Below are 16,368 nucleotides of genomic sequence, written 5' to 3'. Positions count from 1 at the left end.
ACTGTTCTTAGTCTACAATGGATGCGGACATGATATTTATATAATCATTTACTACATTGTAAGAAAGTCCATACAAAGGAATATTTTTTAAATCTTTCTGAGTTTTTATTTTAAAGTAAAATTGTTCAAATACATCTAAACTCTCCACCCAATATAATATCAATGTTTATTGGCATAAAGATATTCTTATTCAATTATCCAACAGAGTATATAAGAATATAGTGAATGGAGTTGTTACTATATGTGGAAAGAAATCATACATGAATTATCTGACACCAACAGTGTTTCAGCCTGAAAAATGCCTGCCTTAGAGGTCATAGTGGAGTTTAGCTGAAAAACAGCAGATAAAAAAAGATCAACATGCATCCTTAACAAAAATACTGTATGAGACATTTCAATTAGAAAGTATCATGCATAGCGCAAATAGACACGTCTCAGAACATTAAAGAAAATGGTGGGCCAAGTGCTGTTTAAAAATCCTCACTGCAAAATAAAAAGACCAAAAGAAAACAGGTCCTGCTGACTGAGTCGATCAATAGAAACCAACTCATACTAGTGATGTAAAATCACTTTGAGAAATCATTAAAAGTAGAACCTGCCAAAGCACCATACAGTGGGAAAGGTAAAAAATGATCAAAAAGCATGAAAAATAAGATTGTCCAGTTTACCTCTTTGTTAAATCCAGATGGCTGCACTCTTTGAAGGCTTTAAATCTAATTCGGTTCATATCATAGCAACTATGCATCATAGCTGACTCCTGCAAATATTCTTACAAGATTTATCAAGAACAGTAAACTTTAAATCTTCAAACTCATGCTGTACTAATGCAGCTATGGTGCTCTGTAATCCATGCCCTAAATACCCTCATAGACTTACGAACATACATGAGGCTGCAAAGACACCATGTCAGATAAACAACCCCAACTGATGCAGCATATTTTAATGATATTCAATTTATGTTTATGGAGGATAGAAAAAGACAGAGTATTGCCTTGAAAGGTTTGGGGACATATCAAATACTGTCCACATGGATAATGGTATCTCTTTTCCTAGACAACTACAGAAGATTCCATGGGCAATTAAAACAAGGAACTATAATATTGTCTTGGATATTCTTACCTCTTTTCATTGTGCACAAAGATGAGAATTGAAAAACAGTGTAGTTGTAATGTATTCCAGGGTTTCCTTATACTTCATTGCACAAGATGAATCATAGGTGAGTAGGACAACACACAAATTGAGCCTCCACAGATATAAATTGAAAGTTATTATAACACATACATCAGTTGGGGTTGTTTATCTGATTACCTACTCCTCTTCTTGAGGAAAAAAGAGGACATCTACATCTGCAGACGGACCTTCACCTAAGGTAAAAAAAAGCAGAGTCCTCTCGTGCTTGGAATCATAATTTAGCACAGTCTCAGCATAGGCACCATCTCCCCCCTCCAGTAAAGAGGGAGGTAAGTTACACCCTTAGGTGCCAAAATGTACCACTGTGGAGAAAGGAAGTATCAACTCCATACTCAACATAAAAAAAAGATCGGCACAGGATTTGACATCATCTACTTTTTCTCTGTTTGGCGCAGTCAAGTAAATCACTGTTATCATCTAGCACAGAAGCTGGTGCTTTGTAGGTGCACAAATCTTGGTTCCAACATTATTCCTTTGGTGCCAAACAATCTAAAAAGATTAGGAATATTCTAACAAAAAAGTATTGACCAAAAGATCAAGAGCTTTTGCCATTGAAAATGCCAATTCTAATCCCAGAATCTGATGGTTCTTCTCTAGCAATTCCTCCTGCTCCAATGAATCAACATTTCTTTCTGAAAAAGATGTGGGAAGACTTTGTAACAAAAAATTGTTGCTGCCTCCACCTCTTCCACTAGAGAACATAAACCCTTAATGGCTTTGAAGTTGGATGCACAGTCCACTATTCTTCCTTTTCAAAACAGGGATAAAATGGTACAAACACATTCAAAACTGCAAAGTTCTTATCCTCCCAGAAGTTCCTTTTCTTGATTTATCTTATTTCCAAGAGGACTCAAACCTCTCTAGTACCTCACTTTCTTTTTGTTGAGAAGAAAAACAATCCGTTAAGTCTTCCATCCATTCCCTACTCTCAGCAGCCTAGGAGTACATCTTCTCCTGAGGACATGTCCAACCCCCACCTTTGTGCAAAAGATGGCTAATGAAATTCCTTTCAAATTACAAGAAGAATTGTGAGGGCTCACGCTAAGTGCATGATCACCCTCCTTTAATAGCGAGGCAGCAGGTCAGATTACATCCCCTGCATCGAATGAGGGCAAGCGCTGCAGTACCCTCGTCCCATTCTCTCCCCTCCCTATTGTGGCACAGAGTATCGCGAAAGAAGGGGCTGCAATGCACTATGGGGCTAGGGCAACATTGATGATGTAACGGGCATTATTTGAAGGGGCATACCTGGATGATCACCCCCTTTTCCCTGGCCACAGCATTGTGTCCAGCAGCATTGGAGCGGCAAGGTCAGCGATCATCTAATCCGCCAAATAACTTTAATTATCCCCCCTCTTAGCACTAGAGTTTACCAGTGGAGATGAGCACATCATAGTGAGCACCAGAAGTCATAGGTAAATTGGGCGGTCAAGCAGGGGAGATCGAGCACATACACAAAGCCCAGCCCAAGAAGAGGAGGCAGGAGATTTCCAGGCCCAGCATACAGAGCGGTAAAGAGAAGAGGAGGTGGGGATTTCTAGGCCCAGCAGATAGGTCGGTATTGAGAAAGGGCAAAAAAGTAGAAGGGTCGGCCTTGCTGGTAAGCGTGGGGATTGATGGCATGGCAGGCTTGCAGCCTCAGGACCTTAAGATTGGGAGCAAGGAAAGGCACAAGGGGCCAAGGGAAGAAGACTAACAAAATAAAGCTGGCGAATTGCAGGAGACGGGGAGAAGAACACACTACTGATGAATGCCATACATCCGAGCATGGGGGGGGGGGGGGGTCACACGTGCATGAGCAGCTCTTTCCCGAGGTAGACACTTTGCAGCAATTGCCGGTCCCTATCGTTCAGTCAACCGCTGAACCAACAACAAACAACACGGGCTTCAGAGGAAGAGGCAGGTGGTGCAGGCATCATTCCTCAGGCAATTCCCATGGGAGGTAGCTCAGCATGGACAGGACCCTGTGGCAGCTTCCCTACTCAAGGCATGTACTGGAATACAATGCAAAGCTGGACTCCTACTAATTACTATAAACAGTCAATGCAGATGACAAGCTACCGATGGGCTTAGGGGGTCAGTTCTCAATATGGAAGTATGAGTCCTAGGACATTCTCTGCAATGGTATCCAAGCATCTATTCAGGTTATGCTGGTCCCAGCAACTATCCTGCGGCAGCACAAACATGAGGTTGTTGGTTTCCCCTGGTGTGGGGGTCAAATCAAGTTGTAGCAGGAACTGTCCCACAGGAGTTCTGCTCAGTCCCACAGCAGGTCCTGTGAGTGACCGAGCATCAATAAGCGCACAGGATGAGGCGGCACAGGTCTCTAAGGCACTCCCGTCTACTTCAGAGGCAACTCCCAGCAGATCATCACAGAAGTAGGGAGATGCAGGACCTAGGATGGTGGAGGCATCACCTCTGGGTGTCAACATGGGCAAACCAGATAGCAGAGCAACTACGGGTAAGTCATCCGGGGTTATGGAGGATAATCTGAGTATGTGCAAAGGGAAGGAGGCTAAAAAGTCTGACAAATGAAAGGGTGAATCCGAGCAGAGGGCCAGGTCGGACTCTAATCTGGACAGCTCTTCAAACTCTTCAGATTCTGAGTCGTCTTCTGATGACAACTTGGAGAAGCCGGAAGGGAATAGAGCAGAGGCATCTAGAGGACCACCAGCATTAACTGCCTTATCGCAGTTATATGAGAGTGTGCCCAAGGCCCTGTGAAAGAAGATTAAGAAGCAGGCATACATAGATATTTTCAGGATTTTGGAGGGAAGGAGGAAGGGAAACGACGGGAGAATGAATAAGAAGCATGATGAAGTACCTGGTACAGACAAAAGAATCCCGAGGAACATAATCAACTGGGCAAGGGCATTTCTATGGTTGATAAGTGTGGTTGGCCAAGACAACCCTTCCCAGTATGGTCCCATGTTGAGCTACGCAGATACCACACTGGAGGCTTACAGGCAATACTCAGCTGGGCTCAGTTGATGTTGTGCTCCGCGGCCGTGGCGCCCCACGACCACGTCCCCCTACCTGACTCACAGCGCCATGAGAGCCCCGGAGGAGGGCTCAGACTTGGGCCCGTGCTGCCAGTTGCAGGGGAAGCCGTCCTGCTTCCCCCAGCGGCGTCTCTCCTCCACCGGGGAAATCCAAGATGGCCGCCACCATGCTTCAGCACTAGGCCACGCCCCCTCCACAGAATTAAAGGGACCCATCCCTTTAAAGGACCTCACCTGTTCTCTATTAGCCAGGGCAGAGGAAGTATAAAAGGCAGCTTCCTCTGCTCATCCAGTGACTTGGCAACGTCTCTTGCGAGTGTTGTTTGAGTCTGCTTGCCTCGGTGAGTTCCTGCTTCTTGCTCCTGTTACGTCTTGGTGTTCCTGGTTCCTGACTTCGGATTGGCTTACGGTGATTCCTGGTTCCTGACTTCGGATTGGCAAGCAGTGATTCTCTGGTTCCTGACTTCGGATTGGCAAGCAGCGATTCTCTGGTGCACGACCTTGGACTGGTGAGCGACGACCCTCTGGCACTCGACCTAGGACTCCTCCAAGACTCTGTCTCCAAGGGCCCACCTAGGTCCCAGCGGCCCGGGTCCCTACGGGCTCCTCCTGGGGGGACCGCGGGCTTCCAGGGCGAAGCTCCAGTTGGCCTTTGCACCATTGCTCTGACCTCCCTAGGTCCACCTAAGTCCCAGCGGTCGAGTCCCTACGGGCTCCTCCCGGGGGGACCGCAGACCACCAGTGGTGAAGACTCAGCTCCTCATCTCGTCTCTTCATCGTCTCCGTATTCGCCTCAGCCTCCAGTGCCAAGGGTCAGCTGGTCCCGCCTCCTGTTCTGCCTCGCCACCCGACAAGAGACCCTACGGACCCTCCGAAAGGTATACCATCCTCTTGTCGGCCAAGGGTCCACAAGCCTGAGCATAACAGTTGAACTATGACGAACGATTCAGGGACAAAATGGAGGAGAATCACTTTATGTTATGGGGCACCTAAGATGTTGGACTCTGACTAAGACAAATGAAGAATAAGACAGTGGATGCAGGAGCTCCTACACAGTTTATACAGAAGTCGGGTCAGCAAACAGCTCAGTCTTGGCAGGCTATCAGGGGCACCCAAAATAACAGCACCTGTTGGAGATACAATAAGTCATCTTGTGGATTCCAGGATGGTAAATTTAAACATGCCTGCTTGATTTGTCTTGCCACTCACCCAACCACGAGATGTCAGAAGAGGAACAGCTCAGGGAGAACTAGCAAGCCTAAATAAATCCAGTATGTTGTCAAAGGACTCATCCCCAGTAAATTTAAATGCCTCCAAAGAAGAACGAGGCAAAAAAATTGATGGATGGTTTCCAGGAGGGATTTATCATTCCTTTCCAAGGCACTATTGAAGGCATTGTCACTAGTAACACCCCTTCGGTGGCTAGTCATGCAGACATAGTGCAGCAGAAGTTGGATTCGGAATTGGTAATAGGCAGAATGGCAAGCTCATTCGAGGCCCCACCTTTCAGCAAGATGATGCTGTCTCCTCTGGCAGTCATGCCAAAGAAGGAACCAGGCAAATACAGACCAATATAAAACCTGTCTTACCCGCATGGAGCATTGGTGAATGATCACCTGCCAGCTGATGAGTGCACAGTACAATATGCATCGTTTGACAGTGCCATAGCAATACTTTGACAGTGCGGGAAAGGGGCTGTCATGGCCAAAACCAATATTAAATCCGCATTCCAGCTCCTATCTGTACACCCCGCAGCTTCCTGTTATTGGGTTTCCATTTCAGAGATATGTATTATTTTGACAAATGAATACCAATGGAGTGCTCTGTGTTATGTGCCTACTTCAAGCTTTTTAGCGCCTTCTTACATTGGGCTACAATGCATACAGCAGGACTGGCAAACATCATACATTATCTCGATGACTTTTGTTCGTTGGTCCTCATGAATGACAGGCAAGCCCCCATTTATTACGCACATTCCAAGGCATAGCGGATGAGTTCGGCATGCCTTTGGCTCATGAGAAAACAGACAGACCAACAACAATAATCACTAGGGATGTGAATCGTTTTTTGACGATTTAAAATATCGTCCAATATATTTTAAATCGTCAAAAATCGTTAGAGGCGATATATACTAGGAATTCCCCCGATTTATCGTCAAAAATCGTAAATCGGGGGAAGGGGGAGGGGAAGGGGGAGGGCGGGAAAACCGGCACACTAAAACAACCCTAAAACCCACCCCGACCCTTTATAGACTTGCTACCTGGAACTATGCCCCCCCGAGGAAGGGTATATCCCTTATCATTACCTGAAACCCAGGCCATGTCCGGCGCCATTTTGCAATACAAAAAAAAAAATGGCGCCGGCCGTATGGCCATATTGCCATTTTGCAATATGGCAACACGATTCGAGTGCAGGAGGTCGTTCCCGGACCCCCGCTGGACTTTTGGCAAGTCTTGTGGGGGTCAGGAGGCCCCCCCAAGCTGGCCAAAAGTCCCTGGGGGTCCAGCGGGGGTCCGGGAGCGATCTCCTACGCTCGTGACATCGGGGGACAGGAACCAAAATGGCGCCGGCGCCATTTCTATCAACGCACCTGTGGCCCGAGAGTGGAAGATCACACAGGGACCCCCCACTGGACCCCAGGTAATTTAAGACATTTTGGGGGAGTTCGGGAGGGTGGGGGATTTATTTTAAAGGGTCAGGGTGGGTTTTAGGGTTGTTTTAGTGTGCCGGTTTTCCCTCCCTCCCCCGATTTACGATTTACACGATATTTAAAAAAACAAAACCGCGACGATCCGATTCCCTCCTCCCCAGCCAAAATCGATCGTTAAGACGATCGATCACACGATTCACATCTCTACTTGTCATATATGAACCTTATACAAAGTTCCTACATGACAGAGTGGTTCTCCGAACACATCCAAAATTCCTTCCCAAGGTAGTTACGGAATTCCACTTAAACCAATCCATAGTTTTACCCAAATTCTTCCCAAGGCCTCATGCTCACCAAGGAGAACGAGCCTTACACACTTTGGACTGTAAACGTGCACTATCCTTTTACTTAAACCGCACTGCAGTCCACAGGAAATCCAATCAACTGTTTGTCTCTTATGACCCAAACAAACCAGGTAAAGCAGTGGGTAAACATACCTTATCCAATTGGCTAGCAGATTGCATACAGTTTTGCTATGAAAAAGCAGGCCTTCCTCTCCAAGGGCGAGTAAAGGCACATTCAGTAAGAGCAGTGTCAACCTCAGTGGCACACTATCGTTCAGTGCCTATCATTGACATATGTAAAGCAGCAACATGGAGTTCCCTTCACACCTTTGCAGCTCATTACTGTTTAGACAAGGAAGGATGACAAGATTCAGCCTATGGACAATCTGTCTTAAAGAACTTGTTTCCAGTGTAATCCCAACTCCTTCTACATCCAACCTGCTGTAATCTTCGGCTGATTCATTTCAAAAACAATACTTCACTGTTGCTTCGCTACACAATGAATCAGCCTCTAGCTTGCTAATCATCCATATGTGAGGACTAGCATCCTGCTTATCCTAGGATAAAGCAAAATTGCTTACCTTGTAATAGGTGTTATCCCAGGACAGCAGGATGTAGTCCTCACATGTGGGTGACGTCAGTGACGGAGCCCTAACGCGGGAAAAACTTCTGTCAAAGTTTCTAGAAAGCTTTGACTGGCAGCCTGAGGCTACTGAGCATGCCCGGCATGCCATGATATTCTCTGCCACAGGGGTCTCACTCCAGTCTCGTATGTAGCAATAAGCTTTTAGCAAAAATTAAAAATAATAAAAATGAAGCTCCACCGGCTCCCAGTCAGATCTCGAATCCTGTTTAAACTTCTATCAATCATCCACAAAGCCATATTCAACAACAGTCCACTGGACCTCAGAATCCCTCTTCAGCTTCACACGTCTTCCCAACCGCTAAGATTAGCACAAAGAGGAACTCTACATGCACCTCCCATGAAAACATCTTTAAGTAAAAGAGCTCTATCCACAGCAGGCCCCAAACAGTGGAATCTGCTTCCTCCGGAGCTAAGGCTGATACATTGCCCCAACACGTTCAAAAAAAGACTCAAGACATAGCTATTCGGTCAAGCATTCCCTTAACTTACTTAGTCTTCCACAGCTCCCATAGACTGTTTTCATACTGTTGACGTCCAGAACCTATGCTCATGTTTTTACTCATCAACAAGAAATTTCTCCCTCCTCCCCCCCTCCTCCCCCCCTCCACGAACAACCTTCCTTCCCCCTCCCCCCCCCATTAGCAAACCTCCCTCCCTATGCGCTTAGTCTCGCTCTAATAGTGCATACTGCTACTGTTCCTAGTTATGTTATGTTATATTATCCAAGTTGTTCACTCCCTTGTTCATTGTAAGACATATGCTGTCATTGTTTTCTACTTGTTATAATGTAAACCGGCGTGATAAGTAATTCTGTTACCTGAACTTCGGTATAAAAAAAGTTATAAATAAAATAAATAAATAATAAAAAGGCATAAGACCCAACTCCGCGGGGTGGCGGGTGGGTTTCGTGAGGACTACATCCTGCTGTCCTGGGATAACACCTGTTACAGGTAAGCAACTCTGCTTTATTGTACTTGCAGTCTGCCAGACAGATCTGGCTACATGAGCACTTGCATTTCCACTAGGTCTTCCAGTTATCACTGCACTTACAGGCTGCCAGGCAGACCCAGTTGATAATTAAATCTGTCATCACTAGGGATGTGAATCGTTTTAGGACAATTAAAATTATCGTCCGATAATTTTAATATCGTCTTAAACCGTTATGGAACACAATACAATAGAGATTCTAACGATTTATCGTTATAAATCGTTAGAATCGTGAGCCGGCACACTAAAACCCCCTAAAACCCACCCCCGACCCTTTAAATTAAATCCCCCACCAAATGACATAAATAACCTGCGGGTCCAGCGGCGGTCCGGAACGGCAGCGGTCCGGAACGGGCTCCTGCTACTGAATCTTGTTGTCTTCAGCCGGCGCCATTTTCCAAAATGGCGCCGAAAAATGGCGGCGGCCATAGACGAACACGATTGGACGGCAGGAGGTCCTTCCGGACCCCCGCTGGACTTTTGGCAAGTCTTGTGGGGTCAGGAGGCCCCCCCCAAGCTGGCCAAAAGTTCCTGGAGGTCCAGCGGGGGTCAGGGAGCGATTTCCCGCCGTGAATCGTTTTCGTACGGAAAATGGCGCCGGCAGGAGATCGACTGCAGGAGGTCGTTCAGCGAGGGTTCCGGCGCCTCGCTGAACGACCTCCTGCAGTCGATCTCCTGCCGGCGCCATTTTCCGTACGAAAACGATTCGCGGCGGGAAATCGCTCCCTCACCCCCGCTGGACCTCCAGGAACTTTTGGCCAGCTTGGGGGGGGCCTCCTGACCCCCACAAGACTTGCCAAAAGTCCAGCGGGGGTCCGGAAGGACCTCCTGCCGTCCAATCGTGTTCGTCTATGGCCGCCGCCATTTTTCGGCGCCATTTTGGAAAATGGCGCCGGCTGAAGACAACAAGATTCAGTAGCAGGAGCCCGTTCCGGACCGCTGCCGTTCCGGACCGCCACTGGACCCGCAGGTTATTTAAGTCATTTGGGGGGGGGTTCGGGAGGGTGGGGGATTTAATTTAAAGGGTTGGGGGTGGGTTTTAGGGGGTTTTAATGTGCCGGTTTTGCGATTTTACGTTTTTTCGATTTTTCACGATTTTTCACGATATTTTACCCCCCCAAACGGCAACAATACAATTCCCTCCCCCTCCCAGCCGAAATCGATCGTTAAGACGATCGAGGACACGATTCACATCTCTAGTCATCACAGATATAGCTAGAATAGAGACAGTCCAGAGAAGGGCTACTTTTCATGAGAGAGTGAATCCAGTCCAGCCTCCTGCTCAGTGTGTTGTAAAATACTGGGGAAGTACTTCAGGGGAGAGAGACCTTTCACACATAAGAATATAAGAACATGCCATACTGGGTCAGACCAAGGGTCCATCAAGCCCAGCATCCTGTTTCCAACAGTGGCCAATCCAGGCCACAAGAACCTGGCAAGTACCCAAAAACTAAGTCTAGTCCATGTCACTGTTGCTAGTAATAGCAGTGGCTATTTTCTAAGTCAACTTAATAGCAGGTAATGGACTTCTCCTCTAAGAACTTATCCAATCCTTTTTTAAAAACAGCTACACTAACTGCACTAACCACATTCTCTGGCAACAAATTCCAGAGTTTAATTGTGCGTTGAGTGAAAAAGAACTTTCTCCGATTAGTTTTAAATGTGCCACATGCTAACTTCATGGAGTGCCCCCTAGTCTTTCTATTATCTGAAAGAGTAAATAACCGATTCACATCTACCTGTTCTAGACCTCTCATGATTTTAAACACCTATATCATATCCCCCCTCAGCTGTCTCTTCTCCAAGCTGAAAAGTCTTAACCTCTTTATTCTTTCCTCATAGGGGAGCTGTTCCATTCCCCTTATCATTTTGGTCGCCCTTCTCTGTACCTTCTCCATCGCAACTATATCTTTTTGAGATGCGGCGACCAGAATTGTACACAGTATTCAAGGTGTGGTCTCACCATGGAGCGATACAGAGGCATAATGACATTTTCCGTTTTATTCACCGTTCCCGTTCTAATAATTCCCAACATTCTGTTGCTTTTTTGACTTCCGCAGCACACTGAACTGATGATTTCAATGTGTTATCCACTATGACGCCTAGATCTCTTTATTGGGTGGTAGCTCCTAATATGGAACCTAACATTGTGTAACTATAGCAAGGGTTATTTTTCTCTATATGCATCACCTTGCACTTATCCACATTAAATTTCATCTGCCATTTCGATGCCCATTTTTCCAGTCTCACAAGGTCTTCCTGCAATTTATCACAATCTGCTTTGATTTAACTACTCTGAACAATTTTGTATCATCTGCAAATCTGATTACCTCACTCGCCGTATTTCTTTCCAGATCATTTATAAATATATTGAAAAGTACGGGTCCTAATACAGATCCCTGAGGGATTCCACCGCCCACTCCCTTCCACTGAGAAAATTGTCCATTTAATCCTACTCTCTGTTTCCTGTCTTTTAGCCAGTTTGTAATCCACGAAAGGACATCGCCACCTATCCCATGACTTTTTACTTTTCCTAGAAGCCTCTCATGAAAAACTTTGTCAAACGCCTTCTGAAAATCCAAATACACTACATCTACCGGTTCACCCTTATCTACATGTTTATTAACTCCTTCAAAAAAGTGAAGCAGATATGTGAGGTAAGACTTACCTTGGGTAAAGCCATGCTGACTTTGTTCCATTAAACCATGTCTTCCTATATGTTCTGTGATTTTGGTATTTAGAACACTTTCCACTATTTTTCCTGGCACTGAAGTCAGGTTAACCGCTCTGTAGTTTCCCAGATCGCCCCTGGAGCCCTTTTTAAACATTAGCTACCCTCCAGTCTTCAGGTACAATGGATGATTTTAATGATAGGTTACAAATGTCTACTAATAGGTCTGAAATTTCATTTTTTAGTTCCTTCAGAACCCTGGGGTGTATACCATCCAGTCCAGGTGATTTACTACTCTTCAGTTTGTCAATCAGGCCTACCACATCTTCTAGGTTCTCCGTGATTTGGTTCAGTCCATCTGAATCATTACCCATGAAAACCTTTTCCGGTACAGGTACCTTCCCAACATCCTCTTAAGTAAACACCGAAGCAAAGAAATCATTTAATCTTTCCACGATGGCCTTATCTTCTCTAAGTGCCCCTTTAACCCCACGATCATCTAACAGTCCAACTGAGTCCCTCACAGGCTTTCTGCTTCGGATATAAGTTTTTACTGTGAGTTTTTGCCTCTACGGCCAACTACTTTTCAAATTCTCTCATAGCCTGTCTTATCAGTGTCTTACATTTAACTTGCTAACGCTTATGCATTATCCTGTTTTCTTCTGTTGGTTCCTTCTTCCAATTTTTGAATGAAGTTCTTTTGGATAAAATAGCTTTTTTCACCTCCCCTTTTAAACATGCCGGTAATCATTTTGCCTTCTTTGCACCTTTCTTAATGTGTGGAATACATCTGTACTGTGATTCTAGGATGGTATTTTTTAACAATGAACACGCCTCTTGCAAACTTTTTACCTTTGTAGCTGCTCCTTTCAGTTTTTTTCTAACTATTTTTCTCATTTTATCAAAGTTTCCCTTTTGAAAGTTTAGCACGAGAGCAGTGGATTTGCTTACTGTCCCACTTTCAGTCATTAATTCAAATGTAATCATATCATGATCACTATTGCCAAGCGGCCCCACCACTATTACCTCTCTCACCAAATCCTGTGCTCCACTGAGAATTAGATCTAAAATTGCTCCCTCTCTTGTCGGTTCCTGAACCAATTGCTCCATAAAACTGTCATTTATTCCATCTAGGAACTTTATCTCTCTAGCATGTACCGATGATACATTTACCCAGTCAATATTAGGGTAATTGAAATCTCCCATTATTACCACACTACCAATTTGGTTAGCTTCCCTAATTTCTCTTAGCATTTCACTGTCCATCTCACCATCTTGACCAGGTGGACAGTATACTCCTATCACTATAATCTTCCCCAAAACACAAGGGATTTCTACCCATAAAGATTCGATTGTGCATTTAGTCTCATGCAGGATGTTTATCCTGTTGGACTCTATGCCATCACGGACATAAAGCACTACACTGCCTCCTGGGTCCTCCTCTCTGTCATTGCGATATAATTTGTACCCCGGTATAGCACTGTCCCATTGGTTATACTCCTTCCACCATGTCTCTGAGATGCCATTAAGTCTATGTTATCATTCACTGGTATACATTCTAATTCTCCCATCTTACTTCTTAGACTTCTGGCATTAGCATACAAACATTTCAAAGTTTGTTTCTTTTTGTATTTTCATTCTGCTTTTTAATTAATAGGGATTTTTTTTAGCTCAGGTGAGTTTTTTGTTACAGGCACTTGGACTACTTTTCTTATTATTGGAACCTCACTGTCAGGATGCCCTAATTCTAATGCGTCATTAGTATCCTTTGAAGATACCTCTCTCCGATCCATGCGCTGCTGAGCGACTGTCAGCTTTCTCCTTTGTTCTAGTTTAAAAGCTGCTCTATCTCCTTTTTAAAGGTTAGCGCCAGCAGTCTGGTTCCACCCTGGTTAAGGTGGAGCCCATCCCTTCGGAAGAGACTCCCCCTTCCCCAAAAGGTTCCCCAGTTCCTTACAAAACTAAATCCCTCTTCCTTGCATCATTGTCTCATCCACAGATTGAGACTCTGGAGCTCTGCCTGCCTCTGGGGACTTGCGTGTGGAACAGGGAGCATTTCAGAGAGTGTTTGTCCATTTGGCTTGCTATCCTGCCAGCTCATCATCAATAAGGACCCCATCATTATTCTGTTGTTTTTTTCCTCAATTGATTTTTGGGGTCAGGGTGCACCCCTAACAAACTGGTGACAATGGAGTGGATCTGATTTTTCCTTAAGAATTCTCATGGGTAAAGAAAGATATCATTGAAAGTTTGTCTTCTTGATTTTTTTTCCCTTCCCTCTCTCTCTTTGTATTTCATATTCCAAATACTCACTGCAAGTATACTGGTTGTACTGTCAACGGTCTATTATCCTTGTTCTTGCATTGCTTGGGTTAAGAAAAAACCTGCAAGTTTATTATCCCATGAAATATTGCAGCTATTTATTTAATATCCTGTTTATTTATTTATTTATGTTTACTCTTCCATTGTTCCGGTTGGATTTACTATTTATAAGATACTAGTAAAAGGTTATTAACTGTCTTATCCTGGTGTGGTGACTTTACCTGGTATATGATGTTAAGAATGAGGGATTATCTGGGAAGGGCAGGAGGGAAGGTATCTGGAGTTCGGGAAAAAGTCTAGAACCCTCCAGGTTGAGAATCCATAAACATATATCTATTTCTTCTATGCTGATTCCCACACTGTCTAGGAAAGTCACGCACTTCAGTGGTGGGTGCTATGTATATTTTTACAGTGCTGCGTATGTCTTGTAGCACTTCAAAAATGATTAGTGGCAGCAGCAGTAAAGCAGAAAGGAGAGGCTTTCATTTCCAATGAATATGGCTGGTAAAAGGAAAATAAGAAAAAAAGTCCATGAATTAAAAGTTATAACTTTTTTCACTCTCCTATTCCCAGGAGAATCTTAATCCTGCTCCCTAAACTCCCCCAGCCTTACCTCCACCCAGCCACCACCCCTCATAGCACAGAACTGAAAGTGACCAACTCAGGGTCCTGGCAGAGTCATAGTCACATGAATTCAATACCTTAAAAAAATCAAAATGCCTAAAACATAAAAATAAGAGCCATGGTGAAATGTAGAAATTAAAATGGCTGCATAATTGTACATAGATAGATGTGAAACAAAATAATTTAAAGTGCTGACATTTCTTTCAGTTTTAGTGGCTGTCAGGACATATTATTTTACTGAGAGCTGCTCTTTGCTGCCCTGTATAAATGTGTATGTATTTCCTAGTTAATAAAAATACATTTGATTGTAAAATTCTAATTTTCAAAGCACAAGGAATTTCTTGTAGAGCATTCCATATATTCCAAATTTAATAGAAGGAGCTTCATAACACTGGTGGTTACTTTATCATTGCAACTTTTCTTCATCGGCCCCAGTGTGAATATTCACAAAATCATATTTACAATGACAACCTGTGCTCTCTGAAATTAAAAAGTACAAAAAGGCAGGATTCAAAATGCATCACCAGATCTTTTCACCAAGGTTATCAATATGGATCCAGCACAAGAAGTCACTGTCTGTTAGTAAAAATTACAATCAGTTGGCAAAACCTCGGCGTTTACAAATTGTAGTAGAGCCTTGGCATTTGGAGCTTTTTTCATTCAGCAGCCATCTTAGATAGTTGACACTGTCATTGTCTACTCTCTTATAAGCTCACTTGATTACATGATCATTATCATGCTGACATCATCATAACACTAACTAGAATTGTCAGTCAAGAAATACCGCCCACTCTATCTCTTTATTCAAACCAAATGGGGCAATAGTCCTCATGCGATAGATTCAAACTTATTTTATTTGTGCCAAATTAAGCACTCTATCTATCCCCTCCTCTCCAATGTGCCGGTTCAGTTTCCAAAATTGCCCATTGTGTATATGTGAAAGAATGTCCTTTTTTTACAAAATGGGTCACAATCAGAAAATAAGAAAATAAGAAATTGCCATGCTGGGTCAGACCAAGGGTCCATCAAGCCCAGCATCCTGTTTCCAACAGCGGCCAAAACCAGGCCACAAAAACCTGGCAATTACCCAAACACTAAGAAGATCCCATGCTACTGATGCAATCAATAGCAGTGGCTTTTCCCTAAGTAAAATTGATTAATAGCCATTAATGGACTTCTCCTCCAAGAACTTATCCAAACCTTTTTTGAACCCAGCTACACTAACTGCACTAATCACATCCTCTGGCAACAAATTCCAGAGCTTTATTGTGCATTGAGTGAAAAAGAATTTTCTCCGATTAGTCTTAAATGTGCTACTTGCTAACTTCATGGAATGTCCCCTAGTCCTTCTATTATTCAAAAGTGAAAATAACCGAGTCACATCTACTCGTTCAAGACCTCTCATGATCTTAAAGACCTCTATCATATCCCCCCTCAGCCGTCTCTTCTCCAAGCTGAACAGCCCTAACCTCTTCAGCCTTTCCTCATAGGGAAGCTGTTCCATCCCCTTTATCATTTTGGTTGCCCTTCTCTGTACCTTCTCCATTGCAACTATATCTTTTTTGAGATGCGGCGACCAGAATTGTACACAGTATTCAAGGTGTGGTCTCACCATGGAGCGATATAGAGGCGTTATGACATTTTCCGTTCTATTAACCATTCCCTTCCTAATAATTCCTAACATTCTATTTGCTTTTTTGTCTGCTGCAGCACACTGAGCCGACGATTTTAAAGGATTATCCACTATGATGCCTAGATCTTTTTCCTGGGTGGTAGCTCCTAATATGGAACCCAACATTGTGTAACTACAGCAATGGTTATTTTTCTCTATATGCAACACCTTGCACTTGTCCACATTACATTTCATCTGCCATTTGGATGCCCAGTCTTCAAGTCTTGCAAGGTCCTCCTGTAATGTATCACAGTCTGCT

The 16,368-nt window shown here is 44.1% G+C and overlaps 1 protein-coding gene across 1 annotated transcript in view; it reads left to right on the top strand.

Moving 5' to 3' along the window:
- The window catches only part of DNAH17 (dynein axonemal heavy chain 17), a 1,486,981-nt gene that overhangs the window by 1,021,274 nt on the left and 449,339 nt on the right, over window positions 1-16,368 (top strand). The window lies entirely within an intron of this gene.

Source organism: Rhinatrema bivittatum, chromosome 4 (assembly GCF_901001135.1).
Source record: "Rhinatrema bivittatum chromosome 4, aRhiBiv1.1, whole genome shotgun sequence".
Lineage (NCBI taxonomy): Eukaryota > Metazoa > Chordata > Amphibia > Gymnophiona > Rhinatrematidae > Rhinatrema > Rhinatrema bivittatum.
Note: the sequence above shows the minus strand (reverse complement) of the source record. Positions and strands in the feature narration are given on the sequence as shown.